This window comes from Coenobita brevimanus, chromosome 70 (genome assembly GCF_032717465.1).
Source record: "Coenobita brevimanus isolate Jiangsu-jjx chromosome 70, ASM3271746v2, whole genome shotgun sequence".
In the NCBI taxonomy this organism is placed as follows: Eukaryota; Metazoa; Arthropoda; class Malacostraca; order Decapoda; family Coenobitidae; genus Coenobita; species Coenobita brevimanus.
Genome location: NC_137023.1, coordinates 36,152,322 through 36,165,701, shown reverse-complemented (window position 1 = coordinate 36,165,701; position 13,380 = coordinate 36,152,322).

Below are 13,380 nucleotides of genomic sequence, written 5' to 3'. Positions count from 1 at the left end.
CTTAACACCTTTTCCTGAGTGATTTATTTTGCTTATTACACCTTACTGTCCTTCTCTGTGTTATATAAATAACTATTATCGTAATACGCTATGTAAGTAAAGTACAAAAGGATATTAACCAGCCATATCCAAAAATAAGTCGCTAAGGATGAATGGTAGGGAGCTTCCTTACCCGATGAGAATTAGAGCTTAAGTGATGAATCGACTACTTACCTCCTAACCTTACGACACGTGGGATTGCTAAAAGAACCCAGTATACCCAGATGTCATGTTTAGGCGCTAACAATTTTCACCGTCACGCGAATGTGCGTCCTTGGTTATCGCGAGTGTGCTATGTGTATGCGACGGTACTTGGATATGTGTTTGTTGGTTGTGTGTGCGTCAGACAAGGAGTGGCAGTGATTCCGCCTAAGTGCAGGTGCATGAACACAGTTAGGTCTGCTTTCGGACATGAATGCTTTTGTGTATGTACAGTTTCAGACGTCTGCTGTTATCTACTCTTATCTGCTACATTATCGACTAATGTGACTAAGAGAGCCGGGGGTATGAGTTGGAGGGAGGGCACCGTAATGACAGATGACAGGACAATATGGAGGCTATTTGTTTGTGGCCACCCATCACGGGATTAAGGCGTTTGGCTATAGACAGATAGATAACTATTATATACACACTTCATGATATAAGGAGACAGTGAACAATGCCTTTCGAAATCACTGATGTGATCTTCGGAACCCAGTAAGCTTTTCAGAATATCTATCAGTTTCATAAATGTTCGACTAGAAGTGAACTGATGTTATTGTTTACAACTGTACATACTATACGTGAGAGTAACGTATTAAATAGTTACTAATGTAATATTTATGCACACGAGCTTGAAACTTTTTTTTATTGATATTGAATTAAACTTACCGGGGAATTATATTTCTATATTTTGATCAAGTCTAAGTCTATTCCTGCTGACACTGTTGATGATGATGATGATGATGTAGATTCGTCCACCTTCGCCTGAAGAGTGGACACGGGCAGAAGAAGCCCGTCAGAGAAATGGGCGTGGTGTTAATTGATAGGAGGGGGTTGGCATGACTTGCACAGGTGAAAGATGCTAGGAAGGGTGGGGGGGATAGGAGGAAACTAGGTGGAGAAGTAGAGGGGTAGGAGAGTGTAGGATGAGGTCTGCTGCAGTGTGGGCGGGAGAGATGTGTCTAGTGAGTGTGCCACTAAAGACTGAGTGTAGGGTGGCAGTGGCAAGGCAGTCTAGGATGTCGTGCAGTAGGAGTGACTCGTCTAGTTGTTGGCAGTGTGTACAAGGGGAGGGATTGGAGCGGGTGATTTGGGAGTAGCATGGGTAGCCAAGCCTGAGTCGTGGAGGCTGGCGATCAGGGACTGAAGCATGAGAAGTGGGGGTGAGAGTGGCTTGTATGCCGTGGCTCTGGCAAGCCAGGTGGCGGCATACGAGCCCTCAGCTACTAGGTTTTCATGGTCCTCGATGGGGAGCTCGTGTATACGTTGTCTTGCAAGCTTCTTTATTTTAGAGAGGCTGGACAGGAGGGGGAATGTGGTCTGCTGTAACCTGGTCCCCGCTCTGGCTGCGGCGTCGGCACGCTCGTTGCATGGCATGCCAAAGTGGCTGGGCAGCCAATGTAGGAGGATCTACCCCCCCCCCCCGGGCGAGAGATGGAGTCGGCAACAGCATGATTGGAGGTCAGCAGGTTCACACTGTCAGCGAAATGAGGTGCTCGGAGACCTTGTATGGACGAGAGCGAATCTGTGTGTATGACTATACGCCGTTGTTGGAGTGGTAGCGCATGTTGGAGGGAGCCAAGAATGACGACGAGCTCTGTCTCATACGTGGTGGCTCCGTAGGGAGCCGCCAGGTCTCGACATGACCTTCGTTGACGAATGCGGCGCCTGCAGATCCATCAGGTGAGACAGATCCATCTGTGTAGTACTTCCGAGTGTCGGGAGTCCGGAGGGAAGAGACCCTTTGAATGGCGTCTTGGCGGAGGAGAGCTGGATGAGAAGCTCTGAGACTGGCAGATATGGGGGTGATGCATTGGATGGTGGGGGGTTTCCAGGGCGGGGGGGGGGGAGAGGTAGGCATCATGGTAACAGTCTGGGCCTTCGCGAAGGCGTGAGCGAGGTCTAGTTTGTGGATGGTGTTAGTGAGGAGGTGTACCCAGTCCTTTCTTGGGTGCGGGTTGGGTGGTCTTGCCACGGTCAGTGAGAGGCAGTTCGAGACAAGCAGTGATGGTCTGTTCCGGCAGAGCTGTGCAGCTGTTGCTGACGATAGACTCCAGATCCTGTGGTGAAGAGATGGAAAGGCACTTTCCACTCTGAGGTTTTCGAGCCGTGTCCACTGTGGGACTCCCAGGATGACACGTAGTGCCCTGCTCTGGAGGGTCTCAAGTGCACGAACTTGCGCACCAGAGAGCCCTACTAGGCAGATGACACCATAGTCAACAAGGGAGCGGATGGCGTGAATATAGAAGGTCCGGAGGACACGACTCGAAGCTCCCAGAGTGCGGCTGGAGAGCACTATGAGTGCATTGATCCTGGGGGCAGCTCTCTCCCGCAGATAACGAATGTGGGTGGCGAAGGACAGGTATCTGTCGAACCACACTCCCAAGTATTGATGACTGTGAACGAGGTCCAACTGATGTCCCCCAACTACTTGGTGATAAATACTAGTTTAAGTATAGACTGTACCCTTTTTACTCTAACTTGGCCTAAAATTGCCATCTCTCCGTCTTGAATACCGGGTTGTGTCAATAGACTAACACTAGAATATGATGCTAGTCACGAAGAAATGCTCTAGAAAGAATGTTGAGTCGTAGCACAGTCTTATACTAGGACTGAATTAAGTGAAATAAGCTGCAAAAGGACGAAAATCTGGCCCAAATCAGAGTAAAAACAGTAGAGTTCACTGCATTATATTCAGATCTTTTTTATGGCTTTGAGTGGGCACCTTGGAGTTCTTGTTATGAATATTGCGACAGTACATAAAACTGGCAGGTACTATCGTCATCAAGAGTTCGCCGACACTTCCCTGCCTGCTGTGTCGATAGAATGTGCGACATGAAATATTTCTGTATGTGACAACAATATGAAGCAGAGAATAAAGTGTATGAGAAGGAATGATACGGTCTAACGTTAGGTGAAGGATGGGAAATAGGGAAGGCAGGACACAGTGCCGGCAGGGAACTGTTGGTTAACTTTGCTCGTTATAAGGGAGGTAGGGCAGCCTGATGGCGGAAGACAGGTTGCCATGGAGGCTGTTTGTGTGTGGCTATCCCCTGCAGGATTAAGGCGTCTGGCTCTAAATAGACAGATGGATGGCGACAGATATGTAGATAGATAGATATGTAGATAGACAGATGGTACCACTAGTGGCAATCAGGAGCTGGGTTAGCAGACTAGGCTATTTTCTGTCTACATCAGCGTCTGTTTAACGATAATTACACGACACCAGTGTTTTATAGACCCTTAAATTACTTCCTTTTCCAGTGCTGGTATATGGTCTCTGTGTAAAATAGTTTAACCCACTCAAACCCTTACAAATTTTTTATTCATCCTTGGTTAAGGAGAGATTTTGTGAACTGAAGGGGCTAGATATACCCTTCATTAACCCCCTAAGCGCAACAGAAATTCCCTTAGTTAAAATCGACTGGACGTAGCAGGAATAGGAAAGAAAATGGGTCATTGGATAGACATGGTTAAACTTCTGAACTAAGCCTAACAGAACAGAATTAAATTAGAATACATCTGGGAGAGGTGAGCTACGTTTACCAAAGTTAGGACTGAGGGACGTTGTATTTACAGTGAAGTTAAACCTCATTAGGCCTGATTGAGCTTATAAATTTTGGAATAATGTTCACACTAAAGCTGATAGCACCAATGAAAAGAGGTGTCAATGAAATATCTGGAGACTGACTTTATGTAAAACAGTCAGGTGTCCAGAACCGTGTACAAATAACACAAGGCTGTGGACCATGATTTTCGTATATTCATTCACTTACGAGTGTATTCTTATATACTGAGAGGACAACAGTAAACGAATCCTGAATAGACTAGACGGAGAAGAAAGCAAATTATGAACTGCAGAAAGTCGAAGAGAATACGAGGTCTGAGAACAATAAGATGCAGTTAGGCAAAATAAATCACTTAAGGATAGAGAGGTAAGAAAGTCATCCAAGCCGAGGATGGTAAGGACACAAGCCGAGCAGGAGAGAGAACCACTTACCACCGCCTCACCCCTCACACTAACCCGCCTCATATCGTGGCTACACTTCTCAGATTGCACTGGGTGGGGGAGCTGGGTGCGGGAGGTGAGAGGGAGCCCAGGCTGAGGACGTGGGTGGGATGGGTGAGTGGAAAGAGGGGATTGGGGGAGCGAGTGAGTGGGATAGTAAATAGAAGCGTGTGGAGGAACCGGGAGGAAAGAGTGAATGGGGGAGATTGAGAGAGTGCGAGACTGAGAGAGTAGGCGAGGAAGTTTGTGGGAGAAGTAGGTGGGAGGATTGTATGTGGGGATCTTGGAGGTAAGGGTGAGAAGGGGTGGAGAAGAATGGGAAGGTTTTGAAGGAGGTGGGAGGGGTGTGTAGGGGGATGTGAGAGGGGGGAATAGTGTCAAGAGAGTAGTATGTAATGGTACTGGAGGAGTGTGTGGGAGGGCCTGGGAGATATGACGTGGGGCGGAAGCAGCTCCCACGCTATTCATGATATCGCCAAGATTAAGTCAAGGAAACATGATCCTCCATTACCATAAACACATCATTCATTCATTCATCATCCAGTTCTACGTTGCCGCATGAGGGGCGTAGGAGCCTGGGGCTAGGCAAGTTGGTCCTGACATTTAAGATGAGAGTGACCAGCCTCACTCATCCCTGAGTGGCACTACGTGAGCAATAAACCTCAACCATCCCTTGGATATAAACCTTCACCAGCTCAATTCGATTGGAGCACCGTAATTACCCACGAAACCACCAGGCGCCAAAATTTGGTTATTTGGTTACCACCCAGCGTAGTAAATGGTTTCCTGGTGTACAATAAACACAACCTGAGTTATTTCCATGACACGCGGAATAGAAGCCGAGTACCAAATTCAGTACGATATCGTCCGTTCATATTATTCTTGTTGTCTCGGTATAATTTGATTCGAATCAACAAACACGATCCGCCATTCCCACCCCCCACCCCGTCTTAAAAATATATATATATATATATATATATATATATATATATATATATATATATATATATATATATATATATATATATATATATATATATAAAAGTCGGATTTACTGCATTCTTAATTCCAGGATTATCATGTTAACTCTTTCCCAAGGATGGCGTCTATTTATTCTATTCTTTTTATCTTCATACGTCACTCGACTCAGGTGTCCATCCACCCATTATGGGTCGGTAGGCAAAATGAATACTTAGGGTAACATCTAGGGGATGTAACTGCCGTAACCTGGATGGTGCAGTGACCCTGTATCGCAGGACGTTTAGTGAAAAACCCACCATATGTTCAAAGGCCTCAGTCACGGAGATGAGCACCGCAACTAAGCGCCTCATGGCCTCTCCCTCCGCCTTTACTATATCTTATTTCCAGGCGATTTTATTCAGCTTGGGGTAGACATTTCGAAATGAAGGTATTAGATAGAGCCTTCATTAATCTCATGGCTATAATAAGTACCGTATACCGTATGAGTGAATTAAATCATCCCGATATTGCACAAACAACCAAGAAGTACGTCAGTTACTCGATTTATTATTTCATGAAGCCTCAGCTTATCGAACAGTCAGATAATTTAAAGATTCATGATATTTTGTAAACAGTATGTTATCTGCTGAGACATAATGAAGGAAGTAAATCGAGCTTAGGATTGCAGAGATGAATATTCGGGTAAGGGTGCTACGATTCAACCATAAAACACGGAGTATAATGCAAAAACCGATTATTTGACGGTCACTTTATAGAACACTTGTCGGTATTAGGGATCTTCAGCCTGCGTCCCACTTACTAAGTGCAGTCAGCAACGATATAGAAAAACCAAAGACGTTCCATCGTCGTCACACGCTTCAGAAAAAAAACTAGCTGGAAAAACGGGGATTTGCTAATACATTTTGGAATTTGGTAATCAGCATGAACACAGTGTTGCGATAATCTCACTAGGAATCACACACACTCTTTTCAAGAGTGCTGGATCAGAACCCGATATATAACTGCCTGTTATTTCAATATATGCTGTATATATATAGATAGATAGATAGATAGATATAGATATATAGATAGATAGATAGATATAGATATATAGATAGATAGATAGATAGATAGACATAGATATATACACCGCTTCCCGTCCGATCAGCGAAATTAAGCAACGTTGGGTCTGGTTAGTACTTGGATGGGTGACCGCCTGGGAACACCAGATGCTGTTGGCATCCCTACGTGTCAAGTGGGGTTGGTGGAGGATTAGTGCCCCTCCCTGTAAAACAATTAACTCTGAGCCCTTGGCCACCCCGTTTGGGATACATGGCGTCTGGCAATGAATGAATGAATATATATATATATATATATATATATATATATATATATATCAGATATTCATTCTTAGATTTTTAGTGGAAAAGTTTCTAGAGAAGGGAAAGAAGTTGTATGCGGCTTTCATGGATTTGGAGAAAGCATATGACAGGGTGGATAGACAAGGATTGTGGAAAGTATTAAGGATATATGGAGTAGATGGGAAGTTGTTGAATGCTGTGAAGAGTATGTATGATGGTGCTAAGGCTGCAGTGCGTGTGGATGGTGAACTGAGTGAATTTTTCTTTTTTGAAGGTTGGGTTGAAACAGGGATGTGTCACGTCTCCATGGTTGTTCAATCTGTACATGGATGGGGTAATGAAAGATGTACAAGGTAGGGTATGTGGATGTTGGAGTGGCCCTGGTGAGAGAGGGTAATGTTTGGAAACTCCCACTACTGTTGTTTGCAGACGATACTGTGTTGTTGAGTGAAGACGAAGGGGAGCTGCAAGGCTTGGTGGATGAGTTTGGGAGAGTGTATAAGAAACAGAATCTAAAGGTGAATGTGGGGAAGAGTAAAGTGATGATCTTTGAGAGAGGTGAAGTCAGTGAATGTACAGCGAGGTTGGATGGTGAGGAATTGGAAAATGTGAGTACGTTTAAGTACTTGGGTAGTGTGATGAGTAAGGATGGAGGTTTGGAGGATGAAGTGCTTGAAAGGGTACATCAAGGAAGAAAGGTTGCTGGTTCCTTGAAAGCAGTGATATGAAACAGGGAAGTGAGCATGGAAGTGAAAAAGTTACTACATGACAGTATTGTGATACCAACTCTAACGTATGGAAGTGAAGCTTGGACGTTGTTGGAAGGACACAAGTCAAGAGTGAAAGCAGTGGAAATGAGTTATTTAAGACGGGCCTGTGGAGTCACATGGAGAGACAGGCTGACGAATGAGGATATAAAGGAGCGTTGTGGTGTGGATGTGGATGTGATAGGAAGCGTTAGGAGGAATACACTGAGGTGGTTTGGCCATGTGGAGAGGATGGAGGGTGAAAGACAGACGAAGAGAGTGTATATGAGTGAGGTGGAGGGGGGGAGAGGGAGGGGGAGGCCGAGGATGAGATGGAGGGATGGGGTGGAGAGGTATATGAGAGAGGGGTGTGTGAGTTGGGAGCAGGGCAGTGAAACGGCGCGGGACAGGGCGACGTGGAGGCTGTTTGTTTGTGGCCACCCCGAACGGGATTGAGGCGTCTGGCAATATATATATATATATATATATATATATATATATATATATATATATATATATATATATATATATATATATATATATACACCCCATGCGTGAAACCCTCCATTTCCATTCCCTCCGCCAAGATAAGGTGACAGGAGCGTCATAGAGGAAATGGATGTGATAAACAGGTGATATAATAGTTGCGGTAGGAAGTAGTTTTGATAGGCATGATATCACCCTCACGCCCGCCACAGAGCACCTTGGGTACCACGTATGTCATGTACAAAACTGTTTTGGTTTTTCAGAATAAATACATCGTGCAGTCATTGTGGGGTGATACTAGTACAATCAGACCTTTCGTAAAGAAACGTTAGTATGATTTGTGCCATATATATATATATATATATATATATATATATATATATATATATATATATACATACACACACAGTATATACACTCACTGAAACCTATGAGTTATCTTGTGAGTGAAAAGTTTGTGTGTATGCAGGTAGCTGAAATGTATATCAACAGCTAAAATAACACACACACACACACACACACACACACACACACACACACACACACACACACACACACACACACACACACACTGTATATGTAATATTATCTATATATATAATGTGTGTGTGTGTGTGTGTGTGTGTGTGTGTGTGTGTGTGTGTGTGTGTGACTTTTTACTACATACTGTATTTCCCACCTTATATTCAACGAAGCAAGGAGATAGCTTCCTAAGCTTTATCGTATCTATCGCTTAGCCATTCCAAAAAATATATATGTAAAAATGTCATGCAACTTCCCGGTGCTCTGACTCGTCTAACCAAAGCAATATTCATGACGCCAAAAGAGGTTAATGCTTTCTCCAGCCGTTAATCCTGGGGCTGAGACGGCGGCGTTGTGGGGCAGGAAATCACTGAGGGTGTGGCGCTGATAACATTATGAAGTGAGGGTTGATTTCAGAGGCCAGTCTTCTCATCTTACCAGGCTTTCTGTTCCTCTTTTCTTGCCAGTGTATTTCTATATATTACATGTTAATATTGAACGGTATGTTGTTTATGTAATCTATATCGCTATCGTCAGGATATAAAAAGAGAATGTATATACAGAGAGAATATTGAGGTTTACTGTTCAAGATAAATCGCTAAGAAAGTGCGCTCGCGAGAACTGGGGACGTGGAAGGTAAGGTGTTAGGACTGCATTCTAGATTGCATGGGAGACTTCGTAACGCTTCTTCGTCAGCATTTACTGTACATATTAAACATTACACCCGCTTGTATGCCATTGAACCAGTCCACTCTTGTGCTGATACTAAAAAGAAATAAAAAATAAAAGATCAAAAAGATATGGTATGTAAAATTTATTTCTGTGATAAAGGTGATACAAAACCTTCAGCACCAGCGAGGATGTGGCCCTTAATACAAGTGTGTCCAGTGCTGCTCATCTGGAACGAAACTAAGGACCTGGACTGAAAATTCGATGATTGTTTGTCGTTGTCTGGGAGAACAGTGGGTCTTAGCAAAAATTCAGAGTTTGTACTAACGATACTCGTGTTGTCGTTAGTCATTAATCTGAAATTTCTATAGTGTGAATATATGTAGTTCGCTATAAGAAATATGGGAACCGACCGGCCGCTGTAGTACATACTGTACATACATGCATCATTTCTCTCTTTTCATGTCAGACTGTGCCCTCACTGCGCCAGAACAGCAGCGTCACCCTCAGCACATCCTTCTGTTTACCTATCCTTCCCTCTCACATGCCCCACACCTGACCAGCCGGCTAAAGTTTTCCCAGTTTGATGTTGAAAGACACACGTACTGCATGACAAGCCCAAATCACAGTGCGAAGTATAAATAATAAATACACAAATATCCTCACTGGCAATCCACCACGACCTAGTGCATGACAGTCCCTCAGCCTTCAGCCGCACGCAACTGTCCTTCATCATTTTCACTCAGCGTCTCTTATTGTCCTTCTTTATGTTTAAATATTGTATTACTTCTAGTATTAAATCTTCTTAGATGCTAGGTATGCTGAATCACTTCAAGGCTATTTTTAACCCTGCTTAGTCACTGATTCAATACAGGTGCCTTGTTCGCCCCTGTGTGGAGTACTCGTACAGCTCTCACATGGTAAGGTGCTTACTACAGCACTACAAAACATGATGGAGTCAAAGGATTTTCGTATTATTAGCCACTCTCCTCGCACGATCTCCCTATACCGTCTCTCACTTTGTCGCAGTGCTGAATTTCTGTCTCTCTCAAGCATTGTTATTTCACTATAGTCACTGTGTCTTGAAGCTTTGTCATTGCATTCCTTTTCTGTTAGTGCGGGCACGCAGCATCCATTTAACTGTACATTCTCCCTCCGCCCTTTTTCGTTGCAACTCTCAACGTTAAAGTTAATTAGTACTTTCATGACTCTGAAACTGTCTTCCTCTGTCTCTTTTTCCAGTGTCTTAGATATCCAGTCCTTGACGTTCTCATGGTCAGACAACTCTAGCATTCTATATCAGCTAACGTCAGGCAGTTTTATTCTGGTGAGAGTGAGTCATCAGAGTCAGAGATAAATTTATATGTATCATCATTTTAGTGACAGGATTAAGTTGTGTGTGTGGATAAGTAATTCTTAGGACTCATTCTCGCTCCCACCAACAGTCACGCACTCCAGGTTGCCTCTCTCCTGTCTTGACCTGGCTTCTCGAAATGTTCTGTAATTCTGGCACTAATTAAACAAAAATTAATTACACTGACTACATAAATGTCGCACCGGAGTCATTTTCTTTACTCAAGGGAAAGTGGATTAGTTACTCGAGAGTTCTAATATCAATTTTTATGTATTTTGTTCACCGACTTACCGGTATCGAGTCGTGTATGTTCACCGATTTTCCATTATTTACAGAGCAAACGCGGGAGGGAAACCGAGGAGTGGAGGAGTAGAGGAATGTGGAGGGTAAGAAGGGTGGAGGAAATAGACAACAGAGGAGTGACCCCGTTACCTGTGTGCAGGTTAATGAACTGAGACCAGATTCTCGAAAACTTACGATTTAATCTCAGTCGTAACTCCGATTGATTGATTGATTCATTTTTTGCCTTTTATTTTATTTTAATTATTTCTCATGTATTTATTTATTTATTTATCTTTAATTTATTTTTCCAGGAGGGATAGGAAGGGAGAATGGAGAGTGTTCCTACAAAAAGAAGTCTTAGTTACGATGGGAAAAATATAGTAGGTTATATATATTTTCTGCGTGAAAAATAAAAAGAGGATATTGCAATATTATCCCTTCCCACTGGTTCCTCCTGTAGAGTTTAGTCCAAGTTACGACAGGGAATCAACAGTAAATGTGTTAGTGAATTCCACCTCGGGACCTCCTGCCGCCTTGGCCCCGTTATCTCGGCGGCGTCTTATTTTATTCCGACTTCCCCATCACTTTATTTCTCAGCTTAAATGAGATTGGTCAGGGTTAAACGTTTAACAGTGAAATACCTACCTTTTTTGTTATTTAGACTGACGTTAGAAGATTTTGCTTAGCTCGAGAAAAACCCAACGCACTAAATATATATATATATATATATATATATATATATATATATATATATATATATATATATATATATATATATATATATATATATATAAATTTAATGAAAATGTTTTATATATACATATATGTGTGTGTGTGTGTGTGTGTGTGTGTGTGTGTGTGTGTATATATATATATATATATATATATATATATGTGTGTGTGTGTGTGTGTGTGTGTGTGTGTGTGTATAAAACCTTGCATTTTGGTTCGTCTTGTGACGGACAACTTGGACAAGTTTTACTGCGCACACGGAAACTCACCAAAGCCAAAGGGTTAAGCGTGTCAGTGCTGCAGATATTATGTTCTTGATTTTCCCTTACGAGCTAAATTGGCATCGAATAGACATTTTATCCTAAAGATGTTAAAATTTCTATTTAATCGTATCGGCTGCAGTGACCACTTTTTTTTTTTTTCTAGTTATCAAATGATATATATATTTCAAGGTAGGAATGACCACTGAATTTAAGCTCTTTCAGTCCGGGTATTTTTCGTTATATTCATGCTACTTCTCAACAGTTTTCTTTTATACTTCGGATAGAACTGGAAGTATTAGATGTAGCCTTCATTAACTCCGCCACTACCAGTGGACTCTCCCAAAGTGAACAAAATCATCTGACGGTGGCAGAAAACTAAATAAATAAATACGACACCCGACTGAATGGAACTTAAGCTGAATGCAAAATCATCAGGCCTTGACGAGAATAAATATGTATTACATCATGAACCATCGGCAAGATATCATCCATGCTTGAATGCATCATATAAATATGAACACTAACAAAAACACGCATCAAAATGGACTTTCCCGAAGCCAGGTGCTTATTTACGAGTTGCCGCGGTGTTTCGTGTGTACCTGTCTCCTGAGGCTGCGTCTTGTGAGAGTAAAAAAAAAAAAAAATGCACCTGCTTGGTGACAAAACTACATCTCTAACGACACACTGTTTTTCCTTGTATACGGGGTGGTCCATATATTGCGCCCCCTAACCACTTTTCATGTTTTCAAGATTCACCCAGGCCTAGATGAGCATTGACGATCGTGGTGTGATTTAGTTTCGCAATCTTTGAAAAAACTGATAACAGTCACCTGTCATCATTCTTTCCGCCGGATAGCACCACCGCATAGTTAAGAAAAATCTACTTGTGGGTGTTGCAGTGGCCCCAGGCTCATTTGAACGTAAACCCAGTGGACTGCAGGCTGAAGTTGCCCTTCTCCTATAGTCCACCATCCTCCGTTTGGGGAATAGAGTGGGAGTTGAGTAATTTTTTTTTTTTATTACCCTGCGACGGATCAGCTTGGTTTAATGGGTGTCATCATGTGAAGACGTCCCTCTCCAACACCCTGGAATATATCACGTTTGTTTGGCTAGCTTTACCGTCAAATCCACCCTGCAGCGAAGTTTTATGTTGGAGTTAATACTGTCACCTTACAAAACATGAGTAACCGTCGAAACAGAACAGTTCCTTCTTACAACGAACTATGCAAGAATTATGCTTCAGTCTTGCCCCAGTAGCAGTAACAGTGAAGATGCAAAACCCTTTTCTTACAGTGAAGTTTTTGTGGAGGAAATATAATTTATCCCAGCAGAGCAGCAGTAAATGCGAACTAGCAGGAGCGCAGCACTTACTCTTCCGCGTAGTGTCCCAGCAGTAGTGGGTGAAACCATTGTACAGCACTCCTCCTTAAACCCCTCCGTGACACCAGCACCAATAAGGCTCATGAGTTCGTCTTTATCAAGGATATTAAACAAGTTCCACGATAAACAAATGTCTATATAGCAGTTTATCATCATCAGAAATAGTTTTGTTTTTTGCAATTAGTCTTTTCGATAGTTACTCTAGTTTCACTGTAAAGTGTATAGTAGCCGCATGAGTGAAGATAAAAATATAATAAAAAAATCATACGTACAACGCAAGAAAATTTATAACTACGAGTCTTTGATCAGTCATAGATCCCCTGAAGCCCGGGATCGTGTTATCGAGCTGGTTTTGACGGTGGCAGGTGTGTTACGT